At 46.4% G+C, this 21,587-nt stretch overlaps 1 protein-coding gene across 18 annotated transcripts in view; it reads left to right on the forward strand.

Annotated features, from left to right (window-relative positions):
• PPP6R2 (protein phosphatase 6 regulatory subunit 2) overlaps window positions 1–21,587 on the forward strand; it is a 102,456-nt gene that overhangs the window by 21,755 nt on the left and 59,114 nt on the right. For 11 of the 18 annotated variants that reach the window (XM_089307807.1, XM_089307817.1, XM_089307816.1 and 8 more), the window contains 2 exons: window positions 5,877–5,961; window positions 7,731–7,859. The gene's annotated coding sequence lies outside the window, so the exon portion shown is untranslated. Of the gene's footprint in view, window positions 1–5,876; window positions 5,962–7,730; window positions 7,865–21,587 lie in introns of those variants that run through there. The other 7 variants (XM_089307814.1, XM_089307818.1, XM_089307815.1 and 4 more) reach the window with 3 other exon arrangements.

The following is a 21,587-nucleotide window of genomic DNA, read 5'->3' on the forward strand; positions in this document are numbered from 1 at the left end:
CGGCTCACTAGGCTAATCCTCCGCCTAGTGGCGCCGGCACACCGGGTTCTAGTCCCGGTCAGGGCGCCGGATTCTGTCCCGGTTGCCCCTCTTCCAGGCCAGCTCTCTGCTGTGGCCAGGGAGTGCAGTGGAGGATGGCCCAGGTGCTTGGGCCCTGCACCCCATGGGAGACCAGGAAAAGCACCTGGCTCCTGGCTCCTGCCATCGGATCAGCGCGGTGTGCCGGCCGCAGCGCGCTGGCCGCGGCGGCCATTGGAGGGTGAACCAACGGCAAAAGGAAGACCTTTCTCTCTGTCTCTCTCTCTCACTGTCCACTCTGCCTGTGGAAAAAAAAAAAAAAAAAAGATCTTTATGGGGATGGTGTGTGGCGCAATGGGTTAAGCTGCCACCTATGACGCCAGCATCCCATATGGGCACCGGTTCCAGTCCTGCTGCTCCATTTCCAATCCAAAATGGGTACAACTGGATCTCTGTATATTAGTCACTAAAATACTAAAATAAGGGAAAACATGATATTTGTCTTTTTGGGACTGGCTTATTTCACTAAGCATAATGATCCTGTTGTACCCATTTTGTTGTGGAAGATAGGATTTTGTTCATTTGTTTTTAATTGATTAATTTATTTGAAAGAGAGTTACCGAGAGGCAGAGAGAGAGAGAGAGAGACAGAGAGAGGGGTCCTCCTTCTGCTGGTTCACTCCCCAAATGGCCACAATGGCTGGAGCTGGGCCGATCCAAAGCCAGGAGCCAGGAGCTTCTTCTGGGTCTCCCACGTGGGTGAGGGGCCCAAGGACTTGGGCCATCTTCTTCTACTTTCCCAGGCACATTAGCAGGGAGCGGTATCAGAAGTGGAACAGTGGAGTCTTGAACCAGCACCTATACGGGATGCTGAAACTGTATGTGGTGGCTTTACCTGCTGTGCCACCGGACTGGCCCCAGTCTGTGGCATTTAAAATATAATAACTATTTGCATCACTATAATTTTCAAAAATTATAAGGTTGAGCTTTTAAAAATGGAGTGCGTATGTATATATTATAAAAGTATTTGCATTCTTTAGAATGTGTTATTTGTGGACAAGTAGTGAAGGGATGAAATTATGATTTGTAAGTTATTTGTGTGGAAGAAGGGGTTTGAATGAGTTGTTGGAGGCTTCATTGTGTTAGAAACACTTTTTTTAAGTAAGAGACATACATAAACAAATATTCATATGTATTAAATCTCAATACATGTATATTATAGTCTTGGGACTTTTTATACATTTACAAATTTTATAATGAAATACTTAAAATTAGGTTATTATAATAATTCTCTACAAGAAGTACAGTCTTTTTTAAAAAAGTTTATTTAAATAAGTTGTTTTTTCCTACACTGTGGTGTAATAGGTTAAGCCTCTGCCTGTGGCACTGGCATCCCATATGGGCACTGATTGGATTGGAAGTGGAGCAGCTGGTACGTGAACTGGTGCCCATTTTAGGATACAGGTGGAGGCCCAACTCACTGCACCACAATACTAGATCTGAGAAAGAGATCTTCTATTAGCTGATTTATTCCCCAAATAGCCAAAGCCAGGAGCTGGGACTCCATCCAGGTTTCCCACATCGGGGTCAGGGGCCCAGTACTTGGGCCATCCTTTGCTGCTTTTTTATTTTTATTTTATTTTTTTTATTTTTTGACAGGCAGAGTGGACAGTGAGAGAGAGAGAGAGAGAGAGAGAGAGAGAGAGAGAAAGGTCTTCCTTTGCCATTGGTTCACCCTCCAATGGCTGCCGCGGCCGGCGCACCGCGCTGATCCGATGGCAGGAGCCAGGTGCTTCTCCTGGTCTCCCATGGGGTGCAGGGCCCAAGTGCTTGGGTCATCCTCCACTGCACTCCCTGGCCACAGCAGAGAGCTGGCCTGGAAGAGGGGCAACCGGGACAGAATCCGGCGCCCCGACCGGGACTAGAACCTGGTGTGCTGGGATTAGCCTGGTGAGCCGCGGTGCCGGCTTAATCCTCTGCTGCTTTCCCACACACATTAGCAGGAACCGGAACCGGAAGCTCAGAGTTGTTGGGACTCTAAATGGCGCTCTGATGCGGGATGCAGCATCGCAGGTGGCAGCTCAGCCTGCTGCTCCACAGAGCCAGCCTGGGTCTTGGCTTTTAACCTTTGTCACTGGAACCAAAGTAATGTTTTGCCTAGGCTGATTTTGCTCTGCAGTCAAGGCACAAGTCTTTCAATGCCACATGAATTTTGAGGTTTTCCACTGTGTCTGAAAGAAGGACTATCCTTGTCCCTGTGTGAGATTTAAAGATTGCTTCCTCTAATCTTACTTATTCACCTGAAGGGTGGAGACAGATGGACAGAGATCTCCCGTCTGTTGGTTTACTCCTCACGTGCCCTCAACAGCTGAGACTGAGCCAGGCTGAACCCACAGGCCTGGGTCTCAGCAGTCTGTGTGGCGACAGGGATTCAAGTGCTTGAGCACCACCTGTTGCCTTCCAGGTGCGCATTGGTAGGAAGCTGGGATTGGAAGGGGAGCCAGCGCGGGGTCAGCACTGTAGTGCAGTGGGTTATGCCACCACCTGCAGTGCCGGCATCCCACATAGGAGACCTGGGTGAAACGCCCCTGGTTCCTGGCATTGGCCTGGGCCAACCCTGCCCACTGCAGCCATTTGGGGAGTGAACCAGCAGATGGAAGACCTCTCTCTGCCTCTGCCTCTCCTTCTCTGTAACTCTGGATTTCAAATAAATAAATAAATCTTAACAAAAAAAAAAAAAAAAAAAAAAAGGAAAGGGAGCTGGGCCTCAAACCCAGGCACTCTGACAGGAGGTGCAGGCCTCCCACGTGGGATCCTGACTGCCGTGCCAGTGCCGCCCTCTAATCTTCGCGAGTGGTATTTTCCCTGGGTTGGATTCTTGTGCGCTGATCAGAACTCTGCTGAGAGGGTGACCACCTCTGCAGTTTGTCAGCCTTCTGCCTCCATCCCTGCCCTCTCCGCTGTGGACGGCAGCCCCTTGACCTCCTCTACTCTCAGCTCTTTTTTTTTGAACTCAGAGGGCTGAGGGTGCCCTGGGCCATGGCCTGGAACTATGTTTCAGGCAGAAAGCTAGGAGATTACAAGGCTCCTCTTATCCGTTTCCCCTCTTTTGGGGATCACTGTCCTTTCTTGTCTGATGTCTAGTATCTTGAAAACCATTGCTTAATATATTTTATCCTTTTTTTATTTAGTTGTAGGTGGGATCAGATCAGGTAAAGAAAGGTACATCTGGTCTCTGTTATTCCATCTTGACCAGAAACAAAAGTATCAAAAACAGGTTTCCCTTCACCCCCAGGTTTTATTTATTTATTTGACAGAGAGGGAGAGACAGAGAGAAAGGTCTTCCACCTCCTGGTTCATTCCTCAAATGTCCACAATGGCCGGAGCTGGGCTGATCTGAAGCCAGGAGCCAGGGGCTTCTTCTAGGTCTCCTGCGCAGGTGTAGGGGTCCAAGCACTTGGGCCATCCTCCACTGCTTTCCCAGGTTACAGTAGAGCTGGATCAGAAGAGGAGCAGCCGGCACATGAACTGGTGCCCATATGGGATACTGGTGCTTCTAAGCCACAGTTCAGGCCCTGGGAAATTTTTTTTTTTTTTTTTTTTTTTTTGGACAGGCAGATTTTTAGACAGTGAGAGAGAGACAGAGAGAAAGGTCTTCCTTTTACCGTTGGTTCACCCCCCAAATGGCCGCTATGGTTGGTGCGCTGTGGCTGGCGCACTGCGCCGATCTGAAAGCAGTAGCCACTCACTTCCTCCTGGTCTCCCATGCGGGCGCAGGGCCCAAGCACTTGGGCCATCCTCCACTGCCCTCCCGGGCCACGGCAGAGAGCTGGACTGGAAGAGAAGCAACTGGGACAGAATCCGGTGCCCCAACCGGGACTAGAACCCGGGGTGCGGGCGCCGCAGGTGGAGGGTTAGCCAAGTGAGCCTCGGCGCCGGCCTTTTTTTTTTTTTTTTATGAAGGTATAAGGTGGTCTAGAAATATCCATGGGAGCCTAAGAGAATTCTGACTCCTTTTCTGGTTGGGTTACTTGGGTGGGAGAACAGAGGTGACTTTTTCCTGGGTAGATATCAAAGAAATTGGTGCGTTTAGGTAAGGAACAGGGATAGGGCTTGAGAGAAAGGTTACCTAGAATAACCCAGAGCTGTAGAATGAGATCCCGAAGCCATGGTAAGAAGGAAGGAGTGGAACACCTCTTCCCAACATTAGTGATAATAGAATTTGGACTGGAGGAATCAAGAGAAAAGAGGCTTGTAGCCTGCAGTGGAGGGTGCAGGAGAGGGTGATATTGCCAGGGAATTGCAAGCAGATGGGAGTGGATGCTTAGTATGTGCACTGTGAAGGAGAAGGCATCTTGCTCTTGAAGCTGCTCCTCTCTCCTGAGCCACGCTGCTCAGGGCCACAGGTACCCACTTTTCCTTCAGCTAACTCTGAATAGAGTTTGTCGATGTGTATGTTATAAAACCATTGATTTAAAGTCAGAATAAACAGACCTAAAGTCAACATTATATAAATATTTTCTTGGGGCCGGCACTGTGGTGCAGCAGGTTAATGCCCTGGCCTGAAGTGCTGGCATCCCATATGGGCGCCGGTTCAAGTCCCGGCTGCTCTACTTCTGATCCAGCTGTCTGCTATAGCCTGGGAAAGCAGTAGAAGATGGCCCAAGTGCTTGGGCCCCTGCACCCATGTGGGAGACATGGAAGAAGCTCCTGGCTTTGGATTGGCATAGCTCCGGCCGTTGTGGCCAACTGGGAAGTTAACCAGCAGATGGAAGACCTCTCTTTCTCTCTCTGCCTTTCTTAGTGTAACTCTGACTTTCAAATAAATAAATTTAAAAAATTGTTAACTATAAAATAATAATTTCTTATTTTGAAAACTGTATAAATTGCCAAAAGCTGGGGCTAGCATTATGGCACAATGGATTAAGCTGCCACTCATGATGTCAGCATTCTATATCAGCATACTGGTTCCAGTTCTGCCTGCTGCACTTCTGATCCAGCTTCCTATTAATGTGCCTGAGGGGATAGCAGATAATGGCTGAAGTAGTTGGGCTTAGACCACCCATGTGGGAGATTAGGGTGGAGTTCCTGGTTCCTGATTTCAGCCTGGCCCAGACAGGGCTGTTGCAGCCGTTTGGGAAGTGAACCACCAGATTCTCTCTCTGTCTCTGTCTCTTCCTGTCTATGGTTCTGCCTTTCAAGTAAATAAATAAGTAAATCTTTTTAAAATATTGCTAAAAGCCAATTTTTTTTGACAGGCAGAGTTAGACAATGAGAGAGAGAGAAAGGTCTTCCTTCCATTGGTTCACCCCAAAAATGGCCGCTACGTCCCGTGCACTGCGGCTGGCATGCTGCGCCGCCGATCCGAAGGCAGGAGCCAGGTGCTTCCTTCTGGTCTCCCATGCGGGCGCAGGGCCCAAACACTTGGGCCATCCTCCACTGCCTTCTCGGGCCACAGCAGAGAGCAGGACTGGAAGAGGAGCAACCGGGACAGAATCCGGCACCCCAACCCGGGACTAGAACCCAGGGTGCCAGTGCTGCAGGCGGAGGATTAGCCTAGTGAGCCACAGCGCCGGCCGCTAAAAGCCAATTTTGACTTACATTATTTTGGCTTAATTTAATTATGAAATATTAGGTATAAAATAATTACTTCAGAAGATGATAACACTGGCTTATTCCTGGATTATTGGCACTACTTTGAATGCCTTTTTGTTTGTTTGATTTTTGTGAAATTTAAAAATACACAAAAGAAGAGAAAACATTATAGTGAATACCACTGTGCTCATTACCCACCTGCAACTGTGACTAACACTTTGCCTCTGTTGTTTATAATCTGTTTTTCCCTCTCATTTTTTTTAGTTCTTGTTTTCTGTTGGAGTATTTTGAAAGCAAATTCCAGGAATAAGGTTGTTTTATCCATGAATACTTCACATCTCTGTAACAGGTAAAGGCAATTTTTATTTTTGAATATATAACTATTGTGTCATTATTATATTTTTAAAAAGGTTTATTTATTTACAATGAGAGTGAGAGAGAGAGAGAGAGAGATCTTCCATCTGCTGGTCACTCCCCAAATGGCCACAACAGCCAGGCTGAAACCAGGATCTCCCATACCAGTGGCGGAGGCCTAAACACTCTGCCATCTTCCACTGCTTTTGCAGATATTAGCAGGGAGCTGGATTGGGAGTGAGCAGCCAGTACTTGAACTGGTGTTCATATGGGATACTGGCATCTCAGGTGGTAGTTAACCTGCTGCTCCACAATGTTGGCCCCATGGATATCCATTTTTTGATTGAGAAAGCTTATATGAACCTGGAAAATTCATATAAATCCTTCTCATGGCCTTGAATTCTAGTGTGACACTCTAACCCTGAGCCAGTTAACTAGACAGAATTATTTGTGCCATTGGTACCAATCTCTCTCTCTCTCTCTTTCTTAAAAATTATGTATTTGCTTGAAAGGCATAGTTACAGAGAAAGAGAGAGAAATTGGGATCTTCCATCTGCTGGTTCACTCCCCAAATAGCTGCAATGTCTGGATCTGGGCCCATCCAGAGCCAGGAGCCAGGAGCTTCTCCCGGGTCTCCCAGGTGGGTGCAGGGGCCCAAGCACTTGGCCATCTTCCACTGCTTTCCCAGGTGCATTAGCAGGGAGTTGGATCAGAAGTAGAGCAGCTGCGGGAGACCCAGAGGAAGCTCCTGGCTTTGGATCAGTGCAGCGGCCAATTGGGGAGTGAGCCAGTGGATGGAAGACCCCCCCCCACCCCCTTGTAACTCTTGACTTTCAAATAAATAGACAGATCTTAAAAAAAAAAAAAAAAGGGCCGGCGCCGCGGCTCACTAGGCTAATCCTCCGCCTAGCGGCGCCGGCACACCGGGTTCTAGTCCCGGTCGGGGCGCCGGATTCTGTCCCGGTTGCCCCTCTTCCAGGCCAGCTCTCTGCTGTGGCCAGGGAGTGCAGTGGAGGATGGCCCAGGTGCTTGGGCCCTGCATCCCATGGGAGACCAGGAAAAGCACCTGGCTCCTGGCTCCTGCCATCGGATCAGCGCGGTGCGCCGGCCGCAGCGCGCCGGCCGCGGCGGCCATTGGAGGGTGAACCAACGGCAAAGGAAGACCTTTCTCTCTGTCTCTCTCTCTCACTGTCCACTCTGCCTGTCAAAAAAAAAAAAAAAAGAAGTAGAGCAGCTGAGACTCGAGCCAGTACCCATATGGGGTGCTGGTGCCACAGGCAGCAGCTTGGCCCTGGTACCAGTCTCTCTAGAGCAAAGACAAGGGGGTTTCCAGTCCTTAATCATGATGTACTTTGGTAATTTCAATACTAGGTAAATAATTTTTAAAAAAGATTTGTTCTATTTATTTGAAAGGGAGAGATGTAGAGAAGGAAAGAAAGAGAGGGATCTTCCATCAACTGATTTACTTACCCAAATGGCTACAATGTCTGGGGCTGGGCTTCATCCAGGTCTCCTACCTGGGTGGCAGGGGTCCACATACTTGGGCCATATTCCACTGCTTTCCCTGGCTCATTAGCAGGGAGCTGGATCAGAAGTGGAGCAGCCAGGACTCAAACCCATATGGAATGCCAGGACTGCAGATGTCGGCTTAACTCACTGTGCCACAGTGCCGGCCCCTTTCCTTTTGTTTCTGCCTGCCGTTTTGGTAAGTTAGCTTCACAAAGAAAGAACTTAAAATAAGTTTTTTTCCCTCTTATTTTTCAGACAAAGATATTATAAATCTTCTACTGAATGAAAATTATTCCTAAAGTTGCATATACTCCAGGGGAAAAAACCCAAATGTTTTTCTATTTTGCTTCAATGTAAGATTTGAACAAGAAGTTTCCACAGAAGGTAAGGTAATTTTCCATTTAAATTTAATTGTTTTATTGTATAATTTACTCACATACATCGTGTAGATTGAGTTTCAAAGATGATTGACAGTAAAACATTTAATTTTGAAGGTTTGTTTATATCTGACGTCCATGGTTGCTTTTTGAGATAGTGTGTATGTCTGTGGACTAGTTACTTGGTCTCTCCAGGCAGTCAGGTCATCTGTATGCCACAGGGACACTCGTGTCTGTAGTGAGGCATATGTTCTATCTCTCTGGCAGCAGACATGTGAGGCAGGGCGTATGCACTCTCATGGTTGCAGTTCTGGGTAAAAACTCCATGTAGAAGATAAAAGAAGTATGAAGGGGAGGGAAGGACTTCTGCTTCCAGCAGCATTAGATCTCTGAAAAGGCTGTCTCATTGCAGTCCAGTCAGATACTGGATAAATTACAATAAAAAGGGGCCTTCATTGTGGTACAGCAGGTTAAGCTACCCCCTGAGATGCCAGCATCCTACACGAGTGTCCGTTCAAGCCCTGGCTGCTCTACTGCCTATCCAGCTTCTTGCTAATGTGCTGGGAAAGTAGTGGGAGATGACTCAAGTACTTGGGCCCTTGCCACCCATGTGGGAGACCCCGATGGAGTTCCAGGCTTGTGACTTTGTCCTGGCCGAGCCCTGGCCATTGAGGCCACTTGGGGAATGAACCAGTGGATGGACAATCTCTCTCCCTCTCTCTCTGTAACTCTGCCTTTCAAATAAATGAATAAATCAATCTTTTAAAAATTATAATATAATTTCTTGTGAACATTTCAGCTTATTAAAATTTTTTTTATTTGACAAGTAGAGTTATAGACAGTGAGAGACAGAGAGAAAGGTCTTCCTTCCGTTGGTTCACCCTCCAAATGGCCGCTACAGCCGGCGCTGTGCTGATCTGAAGCCAGGAGCCAGGTGCTTCTTCCTGGTCTCCCATGGGGTGCAGGACCCAAGCTCTTGGGCCATCCTCCACTGCACTCCTGGGCCACAGCAGAGAGCTGGACTGGAAAAGGGGCAACCGGGACTAGAACCCAGCGCCCATATGGGATGCCGGCTCTGCAGGTGGAGGATTAACCAAGTGAGCCATGTGTCGGCTCCTTAGCTTATTAAAATCTAGATGGATGGATGTTTGGCTTAGTGGATAAAATGCCACTTGGGACACCTGTATTCCTCCCTAGATGCTTGGGTTTGGGTCTTGGCTCTGCTTCTACGTCTCACTTCTTGCTAATGCACACCTTGGGAAGCAGCAGGTGATTGCTGAATGATGGGGTACTTGCAGCCCACATAAGATACCTGGCTGGAGTCCCTGGCCTGACTCAGACCTGCCCAGCCCTGGCTATTGTAGGCATTTGGTGAGTGAACCACAGATGGGGATCTTCCTCTTTCTTTGTCTCTGCCTCTCTCCATGCCTTTCAAATAAAATAAAATAAATACAAAAATTAAACAATAACTTTATTTTAAAAATATTAAAATGGGCATGCAGTTGGCCTAATTGTTGAGATACCACTTGGGGGCCAGTGTTGTGGTGCACTGGGTTAAACTGCTGCCTGTGACACCAGCATCCCATACTGGAGTATTGGTTTGATCCCCAGTTGCTTCATTTCTGACCCTGCTAATGTGCCTGGGAAGCAGTAGAAGATGGCTCAAGTCCTTGGGTCCCTGCACCCACCCATGTGTAAGACCCAGAGTTCCAAGCTCCCAGCTTTGACTTGGCCCAGCCCCAGCTGTTGCAGCCGTTTGGGGAGTGAACCAGTGGGTGGAAGATCTGTGTTTTTCTCAGTCTCTCCCTCCCTCCTTGCCTTTCAAATGAAATAAATCTTACGCGAACAAACCACTTGGGATGCCTGCATCCCTTATCAGAGTGCCTGGGTTTGAGTCCTGGCTGCACTCCTGACTCCAGCTTCCTGTCAATGAGCATTCTGGGGGCAGCAGTGATGTCCAAGTAGTTGGGTCCCTGCCACTCACGTGGGATTCTTGACTCCTGTCTTTTAAGCATTTGGGAGTGAACCAGCAGATGGAAGATTTCTCTGTCTGTCCGTGTCTCTTTCTTTCCACCCTTCACATAAATAAAATACGTTTTTAAAAAAATTTTTTTTAATTTTTTTTATTTATTTATTTGACAGGGTTACAGACAGAGAGAGAGACAGAGACAGAGAGAAAGGTCTTTCTTCGATTGGTTCACACCCCAAATGGCCACTACAGCCAGCACTGCGCTGATCCAAAGCCAGAAGCCAGGTGCTTCCTCCTGGTCTCCCATGTGGGTGCAGGGGCCCAAGCTCTTTCGCCATCCTCCACTGCCCTCCTGGGCCACAGCAGAGAGCTGGACTGGAAGAGGAGCAACTGGGACTAGAACCTGGCACCCATACGGGATGCCAGCGCCGCAGGTGGAGGATTAACCAAGTGAGCCACGGCGCTGGGCCCCGTTTTTAAAAATTTTAAATATAAATTAAACTAACTTTTCAAAGAGTAAGAGACAAAGTAGAACAGTGACTACTAAAATAGCTCTCTTTTGCCCTTGGCTGAAAAAAGCATAAATCTTCAGAGGAAGCATGCATAATGTAGGCCCTTAGGGTTTCTGTAGATTAAATTTAAGGAAGTTTGAACTTCCATCAGAAAACACACAGAAATACCACACACACATACAGCCACTATGAGGAAGTCAGCATAAAGATTCTCAAAGGTAGGTAGGTATTGAATAATCAGATATGTAATATGTATAGTATGTGTGTAATACTTAGGTATAACATAGTTAAAGAGGGGCTAGCGTTGTGGCATAGTGGGTAAAGCTGCACCTGTGATGCTGGCATCCCACATAGGTGCCAGTTTGAATCCTGGATGCGCTCCACTTCTGATACGGCTCATGAGGGAGAATTGCACTCACTCCAGTTTGGTCACTCCCTTTATCAGCAGGGGTAGAGTTTGGTCAGGGTTCAGATCTTGGGAACCCAAAGTATAGGATTATTTCTTTTAGCAGGACTTTAGCTACTTCTTGTGCATCTCCTGTCCATACCATGAAGATTATCAATGAAGACTAATGGACACCTTTGGCCATTTGGTAGAGGCATTTAGTAAAGACTGTCAGCCAGTCTCACCAGGGTGGGTCCTTTTTCGTTGTACGGGAGTAGATAAAGGAGGTATTGTGGTGTGTCCATCCAGGCTAGTTTGTAGACAGGGGACATGACTGGCCACAGTCTTTAATTGAGGTTCTCTTGAGTTCCTTTGCAAGGGTATTGCCAAAGAGACGAGGGCCTAAATCCTGAGGAGAGACAGTCCGCGTGTACTGCTGAGCTGTGTTTGAAGACAGATCGGCCCCTCAAAGGTAGACAGACAGGAGGACTGTGGATGCAACGGTGCACAGAAAAAGGCATCCTCCAGGTCTGAGACTGTGAACCAAGAGGTACCTTCAGGTATCTGAGCTAAGAATGGGGTACAGTCGGGTGAAATGGAACAACTGCCCCCTTCATGGCGCCAGATCCTGAGCCACCTGATTCTCCTCCATTTGACTTGCAAGCAGGCAAAATAGGGATATTACAGGGACTAACATGATCAGGACTCCATGGTTGGGGAATTCGTCAATCAAGGTTGAAGTCCCCGCTTCTGATTTTAAGGGGTACTGGTGTCGATGAACAAATGTCATCTTGTCCTTGAAGAGGACTGTGATGGGGCAGCAAGTGCGGCCCGTCCAGGTGTGCCCTTGTCCCAGAGGATCTGTTTCCCCTTGGATTTCAGCAGGAAGATGACCAAGCTGGGACTGTCTCAGTCTGCGTGATCGTCACGACAAGATTTAGACTTGGGGTACTCAGCCTGAGAGAGGTGTCCAGGGGTGAGAGCAGACCCTGCCGGGTAGAGGGACGAGTACATCTTCTTTCTGCAACCAGAGCCAAGGCCTGGCGACAGCTCTTGGAGGACGGAGTCCTACGTGGGAGTCCGGTGTAGAGTGGCTCCCATATCAGTTAGAAAATCAGGATTCTTACTGTGACATCAGAAGTCACCCGAGCTTCAGGCACGAGATGTTTATGTAGGTTGTGGAAGCCACTTGCACTCCTGGTCCCTGTTATCCCTCAAAGCAGGGCATGAAGCAGTCGGAGACCCACCCTGTCTTTTACCTTGAGGGCAAGGCCAGGGGGGCATTTCAGGAAGGGACATTCTTTATGTCGGTGTCCAGCTTCTCTCACCTAAAACGTCCTTTCTTGGGCTTTTATTTATTTTTTTTAATTTATTTTTTATTATTTATTTATTTATTTATTTATTTATTTATTTATTTATTTTTTGACAGGCAGAGTTAGACAGTGAGAGAGAGACAGAGAGAAAGGTCTTCCTTTGCCGTTGGTTCACTCTCCAATGGCCGCCGCGGCCGGCGCATCGCGCTGATCCGAAGCCAGGAGCCAGGTGCTTCTCCTGGTCTCCCATGGGGTGCAGGACCCAAGGACTTGGCCATCCTCCACTGCACTCCCGGGCCACAGCAGAGAGCTGACCTGGAAGAGGGGCAACTGGGACAGAATCCGGTGCCCTGACAGGGCAAGGCGGAGGATTAGCCTATTGAGCCGCTGCACCGGCTCATCCCAGATCTTAGGTGTCTTTGAGCAAGAAAAAATTCAGACCTGAGATAAAGATGAGGAGCCAGCAAGGTACAAGGTTTAGTGGGCTAGGACGTCCATCAGAACGGATGGGCACCTCTCTGGACAGAATCTGCGCGCGTGCCCAGCTATTCCGACTGGGGAAAGCAAGGTTACATGGTTTAGTGGGATGAATACAACCAACAGACCAAACGAGTGGCTCAGAAAAGAGCTGAGCACATAGTCTATGTTCAGACTGGGGCTTACAAGGGAAGGGGCCCCAGTTCTTGCACCATTTCTCCTTTCTCTCTTCTGCTTCTCCTGGACAAAGGGTTTGCTGAGTGTGAATTAGGTGAAATTCCTCCCAAGGCTTTGCTACACAGTGCCGTCAGACTGGGTAACCCACCTAGTGCCGGGCAGAGGAGATTCCCCTATGGTAGAGTTGGTACTGCCCAGTGTTGCCAGCTAGTTAACCCATGTGGTGCTGAGCAGAGAGGATTCTCCTGGGAGCTTTCCTGTGAAGTTATCAGGGTGTGGGCGGCACTTAGTGCCGTGAAATCCAGGGCAGCTTCCCAGGCTTTCCTTTCTGCAGAAGCTTTGTTTTCCTTAGGCCCTTAATTTCTTCTTCTTCTTTTTGAAGATTTATTTATTTAAAAGGCAGAGTTACATAGCGGCAGAGGCAGAGAGAGGGAGAGAGGGAGGTCTTCCATCCACTGGTTCACTCCCCAGTGGCCACAACAACTGGAGCTGGGCTGATCTGAAGCCAGGAGCCAGGCGCTTCTTCCGGGTCTCCTCCATGGGTGCAGGGGCCCAAGCACTTGGCCCATCTTCTACTGCTTTCTCAGGCCACAGCAGAGAGCTGGATTGGAAGAGGAGCAGCCGGGACTAGAACCGGCATCCATATGGGATGCTGGTGCTTCAGGTCAGGGTGTTACCCACTGCGCCACAGCGCTGGCCCCTTTAAGCTTTTTTTAAAAATATTTATTTGAAAGTTTATTTAGTGTTTCCTTATTTTTAAGGAATACACAATTTCATAAGTACAACTTTAGGAATATAGTTTTCTTCCCATTATACCAGCCCTCCCACTTACACTGCCCCCCCTTCCTCCCTCTCCCCTTGCCAGTCACATGCTCCGTTAAGACTCATTTTCTTTCTTTCCTTCTTTTTTTTTTTTTTTTTTTTTTTTTTTTTTTTTTTTTTTGACAGGCAGAGTTAGTGAGAGAGAGACAGAGAGAAAGGTCTTCCTTCCGTTGGTTCACCCCCCAAATGGCCGCTACGGCCAGTGCTGTGCCAGTCCGAAGCCAGGAGCCAGGTGCTTCCTCCTGGTCTCCCAGGCGGGTGCAGGGCCCAAGCACTTGGGCCATCCTCCACTGCCCTCCAGGGCCACAGCAGAGAGCTGGCCTGGAAGAGGGGCAACTGGGACAGAATCTGGTGCCCCAACCGGGACTAGAACCTGAGGTGCCGGCGCTGCAGGCGAAGGACTAGCCTAGTGAGCCATGGCGCTGGCCAAGACTCATTTTCAGTTAACTTTGCACACAGGAGACCAACTCTATACTAAGTAAAGATTTAACAGTTTTCACACACACACACACACACATACACACACAAACACAAACCGTTTCAGAACAAGTTTTACAGTTAATTCTCATAATACAACTCATTGAGGACAGAGGTCCTGCATGGGGAGTTAGTGCGCAGTGATTCCTGTTGTTAATTTAACAATTAACACTCTTATGTGTGACAACAGTGACCACCCAAGGCTCTTTACATGAGCTACCCAGGCTATGGCCTTTTGAGTCCACAAACTCCGTCAGTATTTGGACAGGCCGTAAGTTTTCTCCCTTCAGAAAAAAACTACATCCTTCTTTGATGGTCACTTCTTTCCGATGGGATCTCACAGAGATTCTTCATGTAGAACATTTTTTGCCACAGTGTTTTGGCTTTCCATGCCTGAAATGCTCTCATGGGATTTTTCAGCCAGACCAGGAAGCCTTAAGAGCTGATTCTGAGGTCAGAGTATTACTTAAAGTGATTGTCACTCTGTGAGTCTGCTGTGTGGACTGCTTCTCATCATGTTGGAACATTCTCTCCTTTTTAATTCTATTATTATCACCAGGCACTTGATCCTATTTATATAATCACTTTAATACTTAATCCTATCTATTTGTTCACTTTAACACTTAATATGATCCCTTTAACAATTAAGATGGCAATTTTACCACCCAGCTTAATGGGATTTGGGGTCACTGGGATGTTTTTAAACATACCCTTAGAAGTAAGTCTGCAGGAATGTATGCAGAACTATACAGCTTTACAGTTATCAACTTCCTCCTCCCTCTCTTATTCCCACTCTTATTTTTTTGCTGAGATCTATTTTCTTTTCTTTTTAATTTTTTTTACTTGACAGGTAGAGTTACAGACAGTGAGAGAGAGAAACAGAGAAAGGTCTTCCTTCCGTTGGTTCACTCCCCAAATGGCCACTACGGCCGGTGCTGCGCTGATCCAAAGCCAGGAGCCAGGTGCTTCTTTCTGGGTTCCCATGTGGGTGCAGGGCCCAAGCACTTGGGCCATCCTCCACTGCCCTCCTGGGCCACAGCAGAGAGCTGGCCTGGAAGAGGAGCAACCGGGACTGTAACCCAGCACCCATATGGGATGTCAGCGCCACAGGTGGAGGATTAACCGAGTGAGCCACGGCACCAGCCCCTGAGATCTATTTTAAATTGACTTTATACACATATGGTTAACTCCATGTTAAGTAAAGAGTTCAACAAATAATATGAAGAAAAAGCAAACAAACAAAAAACCCACGAAGCTGTTCCTTGACAGTTGAGACAAGGGCAGCTCAAGTCCTCTCTTCTCGTGTCAACTTCACTTCTACGGATTTCATTTTAGGTGCTCTATTAGTTATCCCAGGCCAGGGAGAACATGTGGTATTTGTCCCTTTGGGACTGGCTTATTTCACTAAGTATGATGTTTTCAAGATTCATCCATTTTATTGCAAATGACTGGATTTCATTTTTTCTAACCACTGTGTAGTAGTCCATGTTCTACATATCCCATAATTTCTTTATCCAGTCTTTGGTTTATGGCATCTGGGTTGATTCCATGTCTTATCTTGTGATTTGAGCTGCAGTAAACATGGAGGTGCAGATAACTCTTTTGCTTACTGACTTCATTTCCCTTGGGTACATTTCCAGGAGTGGGACGGCTGGGTCATATGGTAGGTCCTGTATTCAGAATTTTGAGGTATCTCCATACTGTCTTCCATAGTGACTTTACCAGTTTACAATCCCACCAACAATGAATTGGGGTACCTTTTTCCTCACATCCTCACCTGCAATTGTTGTTTGTTGATTTCTGTATGAAAGCCATTCTAACTGGGGTGAGGTGAAACCTCATTGTGGTTTTGATTTGCGTTTCCCTGATGGCTAGTTATCCTGAGCATTTTTTCATATGTCTGTAGCCATTTGGATTTCCTCTTGAAAAATGTCTGTTTAAGTTCTTGGCCCATCTCTTAACTGGGTTGTTGTTTTATTCTTGTGGAGTTTCTTGATCTCTTTGTATATTCTGGTTATTAATCCTTTATCAATTGCATAGTTTGCAAATAATTTCTCCTATTCTGTTGGTTGCCTCTTCACTTTCCTAAGCATTTCTTTTGCCGTATAGAAACCTCTCAATTTGATGTAATCCCATTTGTTAATTTTGGCTTTGACTGCCTGTACCTCTGGGGTCTTTTCAAAGAAGTCTTTGCCTGTGCCAGTGTTTTGCAGGGTTTCCCCAATGTTCTCTAATAATTTGATGGTGTTGGGTCATAGATTTAGGTCTTTAATCCACGTTGAGTGGATTTTTGTGTAAGGTGTAAGGTAGTGATCTTGCTTCATACTTCTGCATTTGGAAATCCAATTTTCCCAGCACCATTTGTTGAATAGACTGCCCTTGCTCCAGGAATTGGTTTTAGCTCCTTCATCAAATATAAGTTGGTTGTAGATATTTGGATTGATTGTTGTTTCTGTTCTGTTCCATTGGTCTATCCATCTGTTTCTGTACCAGTACCAGGCTGTTTTGATTACAACTGCCCTGTAGTATGTCTTGCAATCTAGTATTGTGATGCCTCCGGCTTGTTGTTGTTGTATAAGATTGTTTTAGTTATTTGAGGTCTCCTGTGCCTCCATATGAATTTCAGCATCATTTTTTCTACATCTGAGAAGAATGTCTTTGGTATTTTGGTTGGTATCACATTGAATCTGTAAATTGCTTTTGGAAGAATGGACATTTTGATGATATTGATTCTTCCAATCCATGAACATGGAAGATTTTCCATTTTTTGTTTCTTCTTCTATTTCTTTCTTTAACGTTTCTCACCATAGAGATCTTTGACATCCTTGGTTAAGTTTATTCCAAGGTATTTGATTTTTTTATGGCTTTTGTGAATAGAATTGATTTTAGAAGCTGAATCTCAGCCTTGGCAGTATCTGTGTATACAAAGGCTGTTGATTTTGTGTATTGACTTTATATCCTGATACTTTACCAAACTCTTCTATGAGTTCTAATAGTCTCTTAGAGGAGTCTTTTTGGTCTCCTATATTTAGAATCATGTCATCTGCAAATAGGGAGAGTTTAACTTCTCCTTCCCAATTTGTATCCTTTGATTTACTTTTCTTACCTAATGGCTCTGGCTAAAACTTCCAGCACTATATTGAATAGCAATGGTGATACTGGGCATCCTTGTCTGGTACTAGGTCTCAGTGGGAATGCTTCCAACATTTCCCCATTCAGTAGGATGCTGGCCATGGGTTTGTCTTGATTGCCTTGATTGTGTTCAGGAATGTTCCTTCTATACCCAGTTTGCTTAGAGTTTTCATCATGAAAGGGTGTTGTATTTTATCAAATGCTTTCTCTGCATCTATTGAGATAATCATATGGTTTTCCTTCTGCAATTTGTTAATGTGATGTATCACATTGGTTGATTTGCAAATGTTGAACCATCCCTGCATACCAGGGATAAATCCCACTTGGTCTGGGTGGGTGATCATTCTGACGTGTTGTTGGATTCGATTGGCTAGAATTTTGTTGAGGACTTTTGCATCTATGTTCGTCAGGGATATTGGTCTGTAATTCTCTTTCTCTGCTGCGTCTTTTTCAGGTTTAAGAATTAAGGTGATGCTGGCTTCATAGAATTTGGAAGGATTCCCTTCTTTTCAATTGTTTTGAATAACTTGAGAAGAACTGGAGTTAGTTCTTCTTTAAATGTCTGCTAGAATTCAGCAGTGAATCCGTCTGGTCCTGGGCTTTTCTTTGTTGGGAAGGCCTTTATTACTGATTCAATTTCTGACTCAGTTATGGGTCTGTTTAGGTTTTCTGTGTCTTCATTGTTCAATTTAAGTAGATTGTATGTGTCCAGGAATCTATCCATTTCTGCTAGATTTCCCTGTTTGCTGGCATACAACTCTTTGTAGTAATTTCTGATGACTGTTTTTATTTCTGTGGTGTCTGTTGTTACATTCCCTTTTTCATCTCTGATGAAATCATCTCTGATGATTCTATTGATTTGGGTCTTCTCTCTCCTTCTTTGGTTAGTTGGGCCAATGATGTGTCAGTTTTGTTTATTTAAAAAAAAAAAAAACCCAGCTCTTCAGTTTTGCTGATCTTTTGTATTTTTTATTCAATTTTGTTGATTTTTTCTCTAATTTTAATTATTTCTTTTCTTCTACTAGTTTTGGGTTTGGTTTGCTGTTGCTTTCTAGATCCTTAAGTTGCATTGATAGATCATTTATTTGGTGCCTTTCCAATTTCTTGACATAGGCACCAGTTGCTATAAACTTTCCTCTTAAGACTGTTTTTGCTTTATCCTGTAAGGTTTTTTTTTTTTTTGGACAGGCAGAGTGGATAGTGAGAGAGAGAGACAGAAAGGTCTTCCTTTGCCGTTGGTTCACCCTCCAATGGCCGCCGCGGCCGGCGCGCTGCGGCCAGCGCACCGCGCTGATCCGATGGCAGGAGCCAGGAGCCAGGTGCTTTTCCTGGTCTCCCATGGGGTGCAGGGCCCAAGCACTTGGGCCATCCTCCACTGCGCTCCCTGGGCCACAGCAGAGAGCTGGCCTGGAAGAGGGGCAACCGGGACAGAATCCGGCGCCCCGACCGGGACTAGAACCCGGTGTGCCGGCACCGCAAGGCGGAGGATTAGCCTATTGAGCCGCGGCGCCGGCCTGTATCCTGTAAGTTTTAATATGTTGTGTTGTCATCTTCATTTGCTTCCAGAAAGTTTTTGATTTCTCTTTTGATTTCTTCTGTGACCCAGTGTTCATTCAGGAGCATATTGTTCAGTCTCCATGTGTTTGCATATGTTCTAGAGATTCCTGAATTCCTGATTTCCAGCTTCATTCCATTGTGGTCTGAGATGATGCATGGTATGATTTCGATTCTTTTGAATTTGCTGAGACTTGCTTTATGGCCTAGTATGTGGTTAATCCTAGAGAAAGTTCTCTGCATTGGTGAGAAGAATGTGTATTCTGAAACTATGGGATGAAAATTTCTATAGATATCTGTTAGGTCTATTTGGTCTACAGTGTCTATTAAATCTGCTGTTTCCTTCTAATTTTCTGTCTGATTGATCTGTCCATTGCTGAAAGTGGGGTATTGAAGTCCTCCATTTCTATTGTATTATTTATTTATTTATTTTTAAAGATTTATTTTTATTTATTTATTTATTTATTTTTTGACAGGCAGAGTGGACAGTGAGAGAGAGAGACAGAGAGAAAGGTCTTCCTTTGCCGTTGGTTCACCCTGCAATGGCTGCCGCGGCTGGTGCGCTGTGGCCGGCGCACTGCGCTGATCCGATGGCAGGAGCCAGGTACTTATCCTGGTCTCCCATGTGGGTGCAGGGCCCAAGCACTTGGGCCATCCTCCACTGCACTCCCTGGGCCACAGCAGAGAGCTGGCCTGGAAGAGGGGCAACCGGGACAGAATCCGGCGCCCCGACCGGGACTAGAACCCGGTGTGCCGGCACCGCAAGGCGGAGGATTAGCCTAGTGAACCATGGCGCCGGCTATTTTTATTTATTTGAAAGAGAGTTAGAGAGAGAGGTTGAGATAGAGAGGTCTTCCGTCCACTGGTTCACTCCCCAGATGGCTGCAATGGCCAGAGCTGAGCCACGGTGCTGGCCCCATGGCTCCAGTCTTAATCCTGGCTTCCTGCTAACGTGCACCTTGAGAGCCTCAGTGATAACCTGAAGTACTTAGGTCCCTGTATACATGGGGCAGCCTGATTGAGGTTCCGGCTCCTGGCTTCAGCCTGACCCCTTCCTGGCTGTTGCAGGCATTTGGGAAGTAAACCAGCAGATGGAAGGTGTGTCTGTGTCTGTGTCTGTGTCTGTGTCTGTGTCTGTGTCTGTGTCTGTGTCTGTGTCTCTCTTCCTTTCAAATGAGATGAATATGCGTAAATAACATTTTTTAAATTGAGGGAGTGGGAAATCTGTTATCCCTTTTGCCCTTTTACCATATGAAGAGAGAGCACCTCACCCTCTATCACTCTGTCTGTGCTCCATCTTGGATTTCAGAGTCTCTAGAAGTATAAGAAATTAGTTTCTGTTGTTCATAATTTCCCCAATTTAAGGCATTTTGTTAGCATTAGCAATGTCTAAGACACAGACCTTTTATTAAATATTTTTATAAAAAATGGACTCAGGGCAGCTGGTGCTGTGGTGTTGTAGGTAAGGCCACCACCTGTGATACTGGCAACCTGTATGAGTGCAGTTTGGGTCTCATTTGCTGCACTGCTGATCCAGCTCCCTGCTAATGCATCTGAGAAAGGCAGCAGAAGATAGAGCAAGTGGTTGGGCCCCTGCACCCCCATGGGAGACCTGGAAGAAGCTCCTGGCTCCTGGCTTCAGCCTGGGCATCCCTGACATTGTGGCCATTTTGGGAGTGAACCAGTGGATGGACGACCTCTCTCTCTCTCTCTCTCTCTCTCTCTCTAACTCTGCCTTCCAAATAAATAAATATATCTTAAAAAAAAAAAAGAAAGAATGAATGTAGTTTAGGCAAAAAGCAGTGATACCACGTAGAAGAACTGAGATTCAAGAAAGAATGAAAAGCAGTAATCAATAATCGCTTAGTAATAAAATAATGTCTGTGGGGAAGAGCTGGTGCAGTGGCACCGTGTGTCAGGCCATTCTGCAGCACTGGCATCCCACAGGAGAAGCAGGGTTTGAGTCCTGGCTGCTCCACTTCTGATCCAGCTGCCTACGAATGTGCCTGGGAAAGCAGCAGCAGATGTCCCGAGTACCTGGGCTCTGCCAGCTACATGGGAGATCCAGGTGAAGCTCCTCGCTCCTGGCTTTGGCCTGGCCATTGTGGTCATTTGGGGAGTGAACCAGTAGATGAAAGATCTCTCTCTCCCTCTTTCTGATTCTTCCTCTCTCTCTGCAGGTCTGCCTTTCATACAAATAATAAATAAATCTTAAAAATAGTGTCTGTGAAGTAAAATTAATATGGGATACATGAAAACAGTATTCCAGGACTTGGGGAGGAGGGTAAATGGAGTTAAAGCATTCCAGTCTTTGTAATAGCAGAGATTGATACTGACTGTAGATTTTATTTTTATTTATTCACTTATTTATTTTTATTTAAAGATTTGTTTATTTATTTGAAAATCAGAGTTACACAGAGAGAGAAGGAGAGGCAGAGAAAGAGAGAGTAGGGGCCGACACTGTGGTGCAGCGGGGTAATGCCCTGCCCTGCGGTGCCGGCATCCCATATGTGCACCAGTTCGAGACCCAGCTGCTCCACATCTGATCCAGCTCTCTGCTATGGCCTGGGAAAGCAATAGAAGGTGACACAAGTCCTTGGACCCCTGCACCCATGTAGGAGACCTGGAAGAAGCTCCTGGCTCCTGGCTTCGGATTGGTGCAGCTCCGGCCATTGCGGCCAATTGGGGAATGAACCATCTGATGGAAGGCTCTCTCTCTTTCTCTCTCCCTCTCTCTGTAACTCTGCCTTTCAAATAAATAAATCTTTAAATAAAAAAAAGAGAGAGAGGTCTTCCATCCACTGGTTCACTCCCCAGTTGGCTACAACGGCCGGAGCTGTCCTGATCCAAAGCCAGGAGCCAGGAGCTTCCTCTGGGTCTTCCCATGTGCATGTAGGGGCCTACGGATTTGGGCCAT

Source organism: Oryctolagus cuniculus, chromosome 11 (genome assembly GCF_051225735.1).
Source record: "Oryctolagus cuniculus isolate XC-2025 breed Fujian yellow rabbit chromosome 11, ASM5122573v1, whole genome shotgun sequence".
Lineage (NCBI taxonomy): Eukaryota > Metazoa > Chordata > Mammalia > Lagomorpha > Leporidae > Oryctolagus > Oryctolagus cuniculus.